This window comes from Eurosta solidaginis, chromosome 2 (assembly GCF_040869045.1).
Source record: "Eurosta solidaginis isolate ZX-2024a chromosome 2, ASM4086904v1, whole genome shotgun sequence".
Lineage (NCBI taxonomy): Eukaryota > Metazoa > Arthropoda > Insecta > Diptera > Tephritidae > Eurosta > Eurosta solidaginis.
In genome coordinates this window covers 142,152,770-142,166,727 of record NC_090320.1, presented here as the reverse complement: position 1 = coordinate 142,166,727, position 13,958 = coordinate 142,152,770, and the positions used below count along the sequence as shown (strand labels likewise).

Sequence of the window (13,958 nt, the reverse complement as noted above, 5' to 3'; positions counted from 1 at the left end):
GATTCAAGGTTTGATTCGAGCTCAAGGCCAGAAAAATATTTTTTTTCTAATGATAATTATTGTTATTTTTAAATTTTTCTATAATTGAAAAATTTTATTTTGTTTTTGGAATAGTAAGTAGAAAATTTTTCAGACAACCTGCCATAGCTGCGCAGATAGATCCATTTCGAAGGGTGCTGAGCCTTGATCATCAGTACGCTTTAGGCACGCTGCGCTAACCATTCAGCTATACAGCGTGGTTTGTTTGACTGATAAATTGCTACTTCTATTCCTTCTTACCAACTATATTTAATCAGTGTTGCGCCATCTGTTGCAAATCACTGGTAATGCTGGGTCTGTTTTTGTCAGTTACTTTGTTGGACATTCCCAAGTGCTCCTGGTTTTATTAACAATTGTTGTTGTTTTTATCGGCCTATTGATAAATGATTCAAGGTTCGATTCGAGCTCAAGGCTAGAACAATAATTTTTTTCTAAGGATAATTATTGTTATTTTTGAATTTTTCTATAACTGAAAAATTGTATTTTGTTTTTCGAATAGTAAGTAGAAATTTTTTCATACAACTTGTGATAGCTGCGCAGATAGATGCATTTCGAAGGGTGCTAAGGCTTCATCGTCAGTACGCTATAGGCACGCTGCGCTAACCATTTAGCTATACAGCGGAGTTTTGTTTGGCTGATAAATTCCTACTTCTATTCCTTCTTACCAACTATATTTAATCAGCGTTGCGCCATCTGTTGCAAATCACTGATAATGCAGGATTTGTTTTTGTCAATTACTTTGTTTGACATTCCCAAGTGGTCTTGGTATTGTTAACAATTGTTTTTGTTTTTATCGGGATCGTATTAAGGTGGCAGACACACTATAACTGTTGAAATCCTATTTATGTGGCAACTCTGTTTTTCATTTGCATCTTGTAATCGCATTTTTTGCTTTGCGAATTCTTTCTTTATATTCGCCATTTTTACTTACGAATAATTTTTCTATCTGTGTGTTTCTAACTGACGTTGAAGTATACATTCTTTATTGTTCAGAAGAGCGGCTGGTTTTTATTTTAACAAAAAGAATCTCCAACAGGTTATGGGCCCAGCCCCTACATAAAGTGCTAAGAAAAATTAACAATTCCTCGTTTTTTAATGTTGAGAAGTTGGATGAGTCCAACTATGACGCATGGTGCGTTCAAGTAAAAAGTATACAAGGAGCTCTGGGATGTGGTGTCAGGTGCACTTATGTAGCCAGCTACAGAAGCCGAAGACGCTGAACAAAAAGCATGGACATCGAATGAAGAGAAGGCCCTGGCAACAATTGTGTTAAGCCTAACATCAATACAAATTGCCTACGTGAAGGATATACATCGACCAAAAGGCCCTGCGCGAAAGGTGTCTTTATTTAAGCAGCTACTGGGTATGCGCATGGCAGAAAGTGATCAGGTACAACAATATCTAAGCAATTTTTCGAGTATAGTTGAGAAGCTAGCAGAAATTCCGTCGTAATGCAGAATATCCAACTTCGATTAAAGCGGAGCGTAGAACGGGAACGTAATGGAAATGCAGAATAGGGGTGAATAATTTGTGATATGAGTTCCTGATTTTTGGTATTGTGATGAAATCTAAATGTGGAAAATGTAGAGCAAGATCGCGTGATGCTACTATACCATGTGTGTGGAGTGTGTGGAGTTGTTTTTCGTGTGAAATGTATTGGTTTCTCTAAATATGAGACAGATACATTGCTCAAGCATGCCAACCTAAAGTTTTTGTGTGATTATTGCATTGAGCACATTGGAGGTGCGCATAATAAATTCACTGAAATATTAATTAAGCCTTATTAAAGATACTAAAAAAAATATTCAAATATTGTTGAAAAAAAAAAAAAATAAATAATGTGAATGAAACGGTAAAGCAAATGAAAAAAGCTGTAGAAGACAAAAGTGCAAACAAAGGTAACCATTTAGAAATAAGAGCAACCTATGCGGATGAACTAAAAAACCTGATAGCTGTAAATGCACCTGTTATACTGAAACCAAAAATAAATCAACAATAATAAAGCCATCAAAATTGAGTGTAGGTATAATCGGGATAACTAATATGCAAAACGGAGTAGTGCTATACGATGTGAAAGCGACGAAGCGAGAAAAATATTGGTAAATGATATTAAAGAAAAAGTGAGTGAAAAATATGACATTCAACTACCAGCAATGAAAAGGCCAAAGATATTGATATGTGGATTGAGTGAAACGCTCGATGGGGAGACTATAACTCAAGCAATAAAAACTCAAAACAATTTCAAGAGAGCTACTTCAAGTGTATTAAAGTCTACAAATCCTACAAAAATCCAGCGGTGCACAACGCAATAATTGAAATTGATGGAAAAGGTTTTGAAAAAGTTATGGAACTTGGAAAAATAAACGTGGAATGGGATAGGTGCAAGGTGTATGAAAGCCACAATATTTTAAGGTGCTATAAGTGCTGGGGTTACAACCACACACGCAAAGTGTGTAAGGAAAGCCTCCAAATATGTGCTAAGTGTGGCGAAAAAGGCCATGCATACCGACAGTGTACAAATAATGTTTTAAAGTACGTTAATTGTGTAACCGCACTGGAACAATATACTATAAAAGCGTGCAATTACTGGCATATGCTGATGACATTGATATCATCGGCCTAAACACCCGCGCTGTTAGTTCTGCTTACTCCAAAAGAAGCGGTAAAGACGGGTTCGATGGTGAATGAGGACAAAACGAAGTACCTGCTGTCATCGAGCAAAGAGTCAGCGTATACGCGCCTTTGGCAACCACGCTACTGTTGGCAGCCATAATTTCGAAATAGTAAAAGACTTCGTTTATTTGGGAACCAGCATCAACACTAGCAACAACATCAGCACTGAAATCCAGCGAAGAATCAATCTTGCCAATAAATGCTACTTTGGACTAGGTAGGCAATTGAAAAATAAAGTCCTCTCTCGGCGAACGAAAATCATACTCTACATGTCACTTATCGTACCCGTCCTGCTATATGGGGCAGAAGCATGGGCCATGACAACAGCAGATGAAGCGGCTTTGGGAGTGTTCGAGAGAAAAGTTATTGGCGATGGCGAGTACCGAAGAAGATTTAATTTTGAGATGTATGAGCTATACGCAGACATCAACATAGTTCAGCGAATTAAAACGCAGCGGCTGCGCTGGCTAGGCCAGGTTATGCGAATGAATGATGATGCTCCGGCCAAGAAAGTGTTTCTATCGGAACCCGCCTATGGAAGCAGAGGTAGAGGGCGGCCCCCACTCCATTAGAAGGACCAGGTGGAAAACGATTTAAACTCCTTTGGTGTGACCAATTGGCGCCGGTTGGTGGAGCGAAAGAGCAACTGTCGCGCCTTGTTGGACGGTCATAACCGTTAAGCGCCAATTAAGTAAGTAAGTAATTGTGTAAAAGCAAAGGAGAGATTAAATCTGACTGATTTACTGACCGTAAATCACGACAGCAGAAGCACTGATTGTCCGTCATTGCAAAAAAAAAAAGTAAAAACTGAGTCCGAAAGGATTCAATATTAGCAATTAAATTCAGTGATAAGAGGCTTGTATTTAAATATTGGCGGTTTAAGGACAAATTTTAATCAGCTCGAAGCTATTTCATTTGGTGTAAAATTCGAGTTTATCTGTGTGAGTGAAACTCATTTAACGGATTCAATACGGAATTGTGAAATAAAGCTAAGGGACTATCAGCTTATGAGATGTGACAGCACATCAAACCATACAGGATGTGTTCTATTCTATATTAGCCCAGAATGGCAGATTGAAGTTATAGAGGAAACAGCGCTCGAAAAAAGCATATTGTGCTTAATAACAATGGTTAAACAAAAAAATATTAATATAACTTTACTTGGATTATATAGATCACCTGATAAAGGGAGATCCCCAGAAAGAGTGTTTTGTGAATTTATTAAAGAAAAAATTGAGCAATTATGTGAAGTTCTCATAATGGGTGGTTTTAATATTGATTGGCTGGGAAATAGTGTCTACAGGGACCAAATTTGTCAGTCAGGATCAGACGATGCACTAAAACAAATAGTTATTGAACCATCAAAAATCACAAGAACTAGCGCAACGCTAATTGACTATGTATTGACTAATATTTCAAAAGCCGAAGCCAAGGTTAACGCCATCTATAAAATAAGTGATCATGAGTCCATTGAAATTAATATAAAAATAAGGCAGGAAAGATGCAATAAGCTCGTGAAAGTAATAAAAAAGTTCCGCTTTGACAATATTCTATTTGCTGAAGAAATAGCAGTCAAAATTTTCGAAAATTGACATACATAATTTTAACAAATCTGTGAACATTTTCAGTGAAAAAATAAAGGAATCTATCAAAAAAATTGTTACGCCTAGAACGGTTACACAAAAAAGAAGCTTTGATGGGTGGTTTGGTGCTAACAAATGAAAAGAACAAAAATTGAATTATATAAATCAGCAAAATGGAGTAACTCCCAGGCAGAGTGGCAGAACTATAAACAGTACAGAAATAGGTATTCCAAAGAACTTGAAAACGCGCGAAACAGTTACATTTCGAAGAAGGTTGGTGCATCGAATGACCAAAAGACGATGTGGAGAACAATAAAACAATTTGTCCTAAACGAAGAGAGAACAGAAATTAGCAAAATTATGGTGAAATCCATAGAGATAAAAACCCGTTGGAAATCCCTAACGAACTTAATAAATTTTTTATAGAAAGTGTTGAAAAGCTGAATAGAAATATACCCAATGTGACATATGTAAAGCTGGTCGTTTAACATGGATCTATTAAAAAAATTAAATATTCTTCCTGTGCGGCACTTATACTATTTTAAAGTTTTAAAACTTTTTTTTTTATAAGGAGCGGGTATACGCAAAGCCCAATATACAACCTTTACAATCTGAGAAATAAGACGTTATCTCAAACAAAAGTTCCTAGCTTTTGCACCACACTTTTTCGTAACTTCTACACCATCGTATCACGTAATCTATATAACAAACTACCTGCTGAAATACGACTCATTAGAAGGCTACCAGCGTTTCTGAGGGAAGTGAAGCAGTGGCTACTTGGTTTCAATCATGAGTACATTGAAATTCTTTTGAGACCTATAATATAAGTACCAGTGTCCATTAGCATCGATGTTTTTTTTTTTCTTTTTCCATTTGATGAAAGTACCTTGACATCTCTAATTTTGAGTTTTTTGTTTTAATATACATGCATATAATAGTTATACTTTTTCCTTATACATATTTATATCTTTTCAATTGTAAGCAATTATAATTTGTTATTATTATGCGCCCACAAGCATTTATAATACTAAACGAATGAAATGGCATTTCCTCTGCTCTTTGAATGAGCATCTAATGTCATTATCTATTTTCTTATTTGTATTTTTATTTCATATTGTAATACTCTAGAAATTGTAAATATTTACGAGAAAATAAAGATTATACAATACAATACAATATATAAACAACATAAAGCCTTGTGATAAACAATTTAAATTAAAGAAATTAGAACTAAATGAGCTTAAGAGTATACTCAAAGCAATGAATAACAAGAAAGACTATAACTTGATATCCCCAAAAATAATACTATGTGAATTTGATATGCTGGGCCCAATCCTCCTTGAAATTAAAATGCGTCGTTCGAAGTCGGAGAATTTCCAAAAAAATGGAAAACCTCAGTGGTGGTACCAGTAGATAAAGTTAAAAACACGCTAAATCCTGAAGAGTTTCGTCCCATCAATATGTTAATGACCGAAAGTAAAATACTTGAAAAAGTGGTGCATAAACAATTAGAAGGCTACATGGAGAATAATCGGCTAATATCGGAAAAGCAATCGGGATTCCGACAACGTCATAGCTGTGAGTCGGCAATAAATCTAGTAATTTCACACTGGAAGTCAGAAATGGACAACGGGAAATGTACAGTGGCTGTTCTCTTGGATCTCAAGCGAGCATTTGAAAAAATTGATAGAGGATTTTTTTATAGAAAAAATGAGGCATTACGAAATTAAAGGAGCCGAATACCTGTGGTTTCAAAGTTACTTAAGTAACAGATGTCAGTGCACTAAAGTATCGGAAAGTATATCAGATCCAGCAAGAATAATGTTAGGCGTACTTCAAGGGTATGGAAAATATACTACAGGATGGTGTACAAATTTGTCAATTTGCAGATGATACATTACTATATATGACCGGAAGTTCTAGTCAGGAATGTATATGATATCTGAAAAATATATGTTAATATCTGGAACTAAACAAACTAAAACTTAATGTGAATAAAACAAAGGCAATGATAATCAATGGCGAGTCAATTGAAAACATTACAGTTAATTGCGAAATAATCGACAAAGTTGATGAAATTAAGTATTTAGGCTTATCATCGAAGAAAAATAAAATTTCGACAAGCATATAGGTTATGTTTTGCAGTAAATTTAAAAAAAAAAATCGATTTTTCCAGAGAGTGCGCCAAAAAGTGTCTGTAAATAGTGCCCTAAAGATATATAATGTCATGATAAAGCCACATTTTGAATATTGCTCAACTATACTGTTCCTGGGATCCATCCAAATGAAAAGCAGACTGCAAAAATTGCAGAATAAGGGAATGCGGTGTATTCTTCTTTGTAATAGATTGAAATCAACCTCACACATGCTCGATACCCTGAAATGGTTTAGCATAAACCAAAGAACTATCATGAATTTCTACTTTTTGTATTTAAAATGAAGTATAATCTGCTACCAAAGTATTTAACAAGCCAAATTGTGTATGTTGGGGATGTGCAACCCTACAGTTTAAGGAACAAAAATGATTTTAGAATTAACTTTTATAAGTCTAATAAGGCACAAAATATTTTAATGTACAAAGGCCTAAAACTATTTAATGAATTACCAAGTAATATCAAAAATGAAAGAATCATTAATGTATTTCAAAGACTGCTAATAGATTACGTTAGAGCAGTGATTTAGCTCACAATTCCTAATAAGCAAATTACTATCTAATAAGTAAATTCTACCTGAAATTTTTTGTATTTTTAAATAGCAAAAAAAAAAAAGCTAAATAAAGGAGAAACTAACTAAACTAATAACAAAGAGAAGTGTCCAAGGTCCTATAAGCTAGGCGACAGTGTTCTCGTCAAATGAAATAAAAGATTGGGGAATAAGCTGACCCCGCTATATTCGCCACAAATTGTAGAAAAGGATTTAGGTACGACTGTTCTTATTAAGGGGAGGGTGGTCCATAAGGACAATATAAGAGATACTGGCAAAATTCCGTAACTGGTGTGTTTGTTTTTAGGTTGATGCTGACTCTGATCCTCTTTTCCACACTCGCAAACGCCGAGGTGATCGATTATACGCACTCAAATTATATACCAATATCTGATGGCGAGGTCATACTGTGGAAGGCCTATGGTCACTTAAAACACGTCATAAACTTAACAAGGTACTCGGCATTGGTGGAGGAATCACGCACATTTTTACACGTTTTTCCAACGTCCCCTATTTCTAAGCTACTAGAGGCCGACTTTAACCAAATTCATCAATTGATAAATACAATAGGCACTCAACATCGAAAAAAGCGTAGCTTGAATTTTCTGGGAACGATATTAAAGGTAATAGCGGGAACACCGGATTTTGATGATTTTCAAAAGACAACGGTAAAAATAGAAGAACTAATTGACGCAAATAAATACCAAATACAAATAAACGCTCAGCTTCAGGAACAGATGTAGTAAATAAAATGGTTGCGGAGGTAGGGAAGGAAAACATTGAGACGGGTCATCTGTTTGAAATGTTGCTTGCGCGCAACCGAGCAATAATAATTCAATTTGATAATATAAGTTTTTCAATCACTCTGGCAAAGATAGGTGTTTTGAATCCTCTGTTGCTTGATAACCGTGAAGTTAATGCATTGTTGGAACATGAACAGCTCACAGACACAACGATTACCGATTTAATGTTGGTCTCTAAGTTTAAAGTACTGCAGAATAATGATGTATTAATTTTTCTTATTAAATATCTCAAAAACCTAAATTAGTGTGTAAGAAACTTTTAATTTTCCCGGTGGCCCACAATCATACGATGCTTTACATGGAGGAGAATTCATTTGCCGTGTGCAGAAAAACTTCAGATTCTGTGAACGGCTGTGCTAGAGCGACAAAACAATTCTACAAATTATCACCAAAAAGAAACTGCGCACAACAATTAATGCGGAACAACTTTTAGTCACCTACCCCCATCAATGAAGTCAGTGACGGTCTTATTATTATAAATGACTTAACTATAACAATACAATTTATTACCCATACTACCAATCTAACTAAGGGGACTTATGTAATAACATTTGACTGTCATATAATTCTTAATGGAACCCAATATTTCAATAGAAAAATTATGCCAGCGAGAACAGCGGAACTTCCGCTTAACGTAGAAATAGATTTTGGCGAATACCAGGCATGCTTAACGAACGAAACGATATCATTTCGTTACGATAATCAACGCTAATAAACGAAACGAAGTCATTTCGTTTCGTTTATTAACGTTAAGAACGTCAAATTAACGTTAATTTGACGATCTTAACGTTAATAAACGAAACGAAGCGACTTCGTTTCGTTTATTAACGTTGATTATCGTAACGAAATGATATCGTTTCGTTCGTTAAGCATGCCTGGCGAATACAAAGAAATTATCAGCATGCCGTACTTGAAGCACCATAGTATACAAAATAGACAACTTATTGAAAGCCTTTACTCACATTTAGAGAGAACAACAACAATTACCATTAGCAGCGCCTTGGTCATTATCTTGGGCGTCGTGTTCGCTTCCATATTTTTCTGGGAAACTAAACAAAAACAGAAAAAACGATCCGCAAAAATACTAAATATGGCAACAGATAAGGCACCGGGACGAACCGTGGACGGCCCTCACTTGGTGGGGGAAGACTTATCGTCAGCTACGCAATAAGCAGGTGATACCCATGCATTGTGTGGGAATCTGTTTTTGCTGACAATAGCGTCTGGTGAATTTTCGGCAGAAGCCAAGTACTATGCATTCGTAAAGATTCCCACGATTTGTGTGGGAAACCGTTTTTGCTGATTTAGCGTCTAGTGAGCGCAACGCCTTAGCGGCAGCGATAAAGCAAGCAATAGCAGTCGACAGCGACAACAGCAACAGCGATCGCGGCAGCGCCAACGGAAAGGTTAGGGCTAGAATTAAGTTATGTTAGGTTTAAGTAAGTTAGTCTTCGTAAGATACTCAACGTAAATAAATGCATTTCTAAGATTTATATTTATAGAAGCATAGGGTATAACCTGGCGTTATTTAAAAAACGAAAGGTGTGATACCAACTTTGTATTTTCCTTGAGCGCTTTTCGAGTGCATTTTATGTCATAGAATTCATGCCAAGTATTTCCACGTTTTACCACTGCAACATTGTGACCCATTCATGCTGCAGTCCTGCGCAACATTGTAGCATCATGGTCATTGGCTGCGAGAGTAATTTCCTGAATTTCTGCTACTTCCCCTATAATGCCAACCAGTTCAGGTGTTTAGAATGATCCATCGGGTTGTTCAACATAGTTTTGTAACAACTAATTTATATATCATTCCGAAGTAAATTGACGTGCATAAGCCGTATACGCGATCAGAATTTGCCCACTTTGTCAGGATTCTGAGATAAATGAGGTAATGTACCCGAAAGACGGTATTTTGCATAGTTTTAAGGTCTTGTACATGTTACAAGAAGTTTTTATGATTGTTTTTCTAATCATATCATTTAAAAACACTCTTAAGATATCGAGAACTTAATTACGAATTTTTTTCGAAAAGTTATGGCTATTTGAATTTATGCATCATCATTTCAATACACTTTTTAAGTGTGAAATAACTGTTTACACAATTTCGTCAAAGAAAATAACTTCAAATGGCTTATGACTTCGAAAAAAAAAAATCGTAATTAAGATCTCAATATCTTAAAGAGTATTTTGAAATGATATTATTAGAAAAAAATCATAAATATTGTTTGTAGCCTGTATAAGACCTTAAAACTAGGGGGAAAATCCGTTCTTAGAGTACCCCTTAGGGTGGAGTAATAGACCAAACTTTGGTGGGGATTTTATTTTTACATCAAAATAAAATCCTGCGCGCATGCCATTTGAAGCATAGCGAAATATAAACTTCTCTCAGATTTTCGAAAGATAGAAGAGAGATATGTATTTTGTAAACCGTTATAGTAGCAAACGTATCCTTTTGTGCTAATCAACAATCAACATATTTACGCAACCGGACACAGCTAGACATTTTTTTTGCAGTAATGAATTGCCAATAAATGCAATATAAACTATTCAAGTCGTTCGGAAGCTGTACGCCGTCTTTTCACGAATAGTCTGCTGGCTTGAGTGTTAAGCTAGCAGACACTTTTCTCGGAACCGGACGCAGCTATACATTTTTTTTTGCGGTAACAAATTGCCAATAAATGCAATATAAACTGTTCAAGTCGTTCGGAAGCTGTACGTCGTGTTTTCACGAAGAGTCTGCTGGCTTGAGTGTTAAGCTAGCAGACACTCACTTTTCTCGGAACAGGACGCAGCTATACATTTTTTTTGCGGTAATAAATTGCCAATAAATGAGGTAAAAATTATTTAATATATAATATTGTTGTTTGCTATAGTGTGTCTGCCACCTTAATACGATCCCGATAAAAACAAAAACAATTGTTAATAAAACCAAGCGCACTTGGGAATGTCATACAAAGTAATTGACAAAAACAAATCCAGCATTATCAGTGATTTACAACTGATCGCGCAACGCTGATTGAATATAGTTAATAAAAAGGAATAGAAGTAGCAATTAATCAGTCAAACAAAGTTATGCTTAGGAAAGCCGTAATAAATAAATAAAAAATAAATAAATAAATAAACCACCGCTGTATAGCTGAATGGTTAGCGCTGCGTGCCCTTCGAAATGGATGTATCTGCGCAGCTATGGCAGGTTGTCTGAAAAATTTTCTACTTACTGTTCCAAAAACAAAATACAATTTTTCAATTATAAAAAAATTTAAAAATAACAGTAATTGTCATTAGAAAAAAATTATTGTTCTGGCCTTGAGCTCGAGTCGAGCCTTGAATCATTTATCAATAGGCCGATAAAAACAAAAACAGTTGTTAATAAAACCAAGAGCACTTGGGAATGTCAAACAAAGTAATTGACAACAGATAGCGCAACGCTGATTAAATGTAGTTGGTAAAAAGAATAGAAGTAGCAATTTATCGGCCAAACAAACCACCGTTGTATAGCCAAATGGTTAGCGCAGCGCACTTGGGAATGTCATACAAAGTAATTGACAAAAACAAATCCAGCATTATCAGTGATTTACAACTGATCGCGCAACGCTGATTGAATATAGTTAATAAAAAGGAATAGAAGTAGCAATTTATTAGTCAAACAAAGTTATGCTTAGGAAAGCCGTAATAAATAAATAAAAAATAAATAAATAAATAAACCACCGTTGTATAGCTAAATGGTTAGCGCAGCGTGCCCTTCGAAATGGATCTATCTGCGCAGCTATAGCAGGTTGTTTGAAAAATTTTCTACTTACTATTCCAAAAACAAAATAAAATTTTTCAGTTATAGAGAAATTAAAATTATCAATAATTATCTAATAATTTGGGAAAAATTTAAACAACGTGACATCAGGACGGACAAGGCGACAGCTGTTTCGATTATACCTTGTAAATCTCTTCAAAGCCTTTTCTCCCGGGAGTGGGATTCGAACCCGCACCCCTACGATAGTTGAAATGGTTACAAACGCATTCAGCTACGTCATGCCTTAGTTGTTGTAAAGTTTTTCCCAATTGCCTTCTTTTGCATATATTAATCTTCTACACATCACATACTTCGTATGTAGTTATGTGTTGAACTTATGCATGTTTGTAAGGCGGTTTCAGAGAATCTTGGTATTGTTGCTATTTTAGAACTACAACGAATTAACCAAATGTTGTCTGTTATGTATGAGTTAATCGGGGATTGCCCGTATTGCTTTTTTAAATGTATGAAAACATTTATTTAAAGCAATTTTTTAATTTTTCCCAAATTATTAAATAAATTATTATTTATTCGGAGAGTGTCCTTATCGCTACAACTACAACGTTTCGGGAGCTGCTCAACACCTTCATCGGGAACGCCGCATAAACGCGTTGTTCTTACCATTCACTTATCACAGCTTGTTTATCGCCATAACTTATGTATATAGCTTTTCTGTTTCTCGGAAATTGATTTTCACAGTGCTGCGACATCTGTCAAAAAAAAAAAAAAAAAATATGAACATTATTATTATTGCGATAAGGTTGATTTGTAAGATCGTAGGTTCGAATCGAGCTCAAGGCCTTAACAATAACATTTGAAAAAAATTTTTTTTTGTATAATACCTATGTAATAGTGGCTAAATAAACATGTGCAACATTAGAGTGCTAGCTCACTACGCCAAAGCTTCTAGGCTAAAGTTTCAAGTTTTTCTAATTGCTTTCGTGCATCTGCAGTGGTTTGAAAAATACTCCGAGTGTATTTCTGCCATGAAAAGCTTCTAAGCTTCTCAGCGAAAATTCATCCGCCTAAGAGTACGCTTACACAGCCACCGATTTTGATCGCCCGATGCCGCACAGTGGCATTTAGACGCGAAAAATTAATAACTCACTTAAAAATGAATATATTTCATTCAAACCAAACCAAGTGTATATGTTTGTATTCCTTACCCCCCTTCAGTGCGGATAGGTGAAGGAGGAGAAGGGGGGGGGGGGAAATGTGGGGGTTGGTCCCCCTCCAAAAATTTTGAATTTACCCCAAACAAAAACTTTTTTATAGCCTTATCTTGTTCTTTTGTTCACAATTGAACATACCTATATTTAAATTTCTTATCTTCTTCAAACCATGAAGCAAACTTTCCAAGAAAATTAACTGGTGTAATTCACTTGAATCCATCTCATACAAAGTTTGATAAAAAAATCGAACTTTACTGCAGCAGTCATCATACAATCCCTCTTCTATATTTACTCCCTCCTTAGAACAGTACACACGTGGTCTAAAACGGCTTTATCCTTTTGCTTTTGGCCACGCTCTGCAACCCACACCTCATACAACTCCCTATTTGTAATCGTCATTATATCAAAAGGGGGACCTACGGGGATGAAGAATCATTTGAGTTATATGCAATAATATTGAGTTATTCTAGAAATTCAAAAATTATTGTGGTACAGCTTGGTTCAAACTTTTGGCAGGCTTTTCTTTTCACGGTTTTATACATTTTCAGAACAAAAATAATACACATTAAAAAACTCATAATTACGTAAAAAATACTCAACCAAAAAACTTTTGAACATTTGCAAAATAATATAATTACGTGTAGATTTAAAGTAACCAAAAAATATTTTAGCTTTTGTTTCGCCACAAAGTTTTATTTAATTTTAAACCACGCGTTATTTCACTTCTGTAAATTGTACTACTTAGGCGTTATCAACAACTCACTGTTTGACAGCAGATTATTCAATGAACAACAATAATTATAAGAAATGATAATTACCGTTATATACTGTAGACATTTTAAAAACAAACTACATTCAAATTAAAAATAAAAAAAAATGAATTGAAAATTTTTACTTTTTCGCGTCTAAACCAAGCAAAAATGCCACTGTGTGCCGGTCGTAATCGTCAGATAAAAATAAGCACATGTATTTAGATGAGCGCGTGTACATTTCAACCGATCACCGAATTGTTGTCGGCCGTTGTTTTTTTCACTGCCGATAAATTCGGGCGTGTTAAATTTTAACGTCGCGTGCATTTACTGTGAAAAATTAATTATTTGTGCGATGGAGTGAAAAATTAATTGATTGTGCGCAAAACAGGCGCCCTTTATGGGATAAGCACCTAAAAGCTGCAGGCCGATTTGTTGTAATTTTA

General features: G+C 35.3%; 1 protein-coding gene across 2 annotated transcripts in view; it reads left to right on the top strand.

The window, feature by feature from the left end:
• The window catches only part of Fs(2)Ket (Importin subunit beta Fs(2)Ket), a 227,891-nt gene that overhangs the window by 70,159 nt on the left and 143,774 nt on the right, over nt 1-13,958 (top strand). The gene's annotated exons all lie outside the window — the stretch shown is intronic.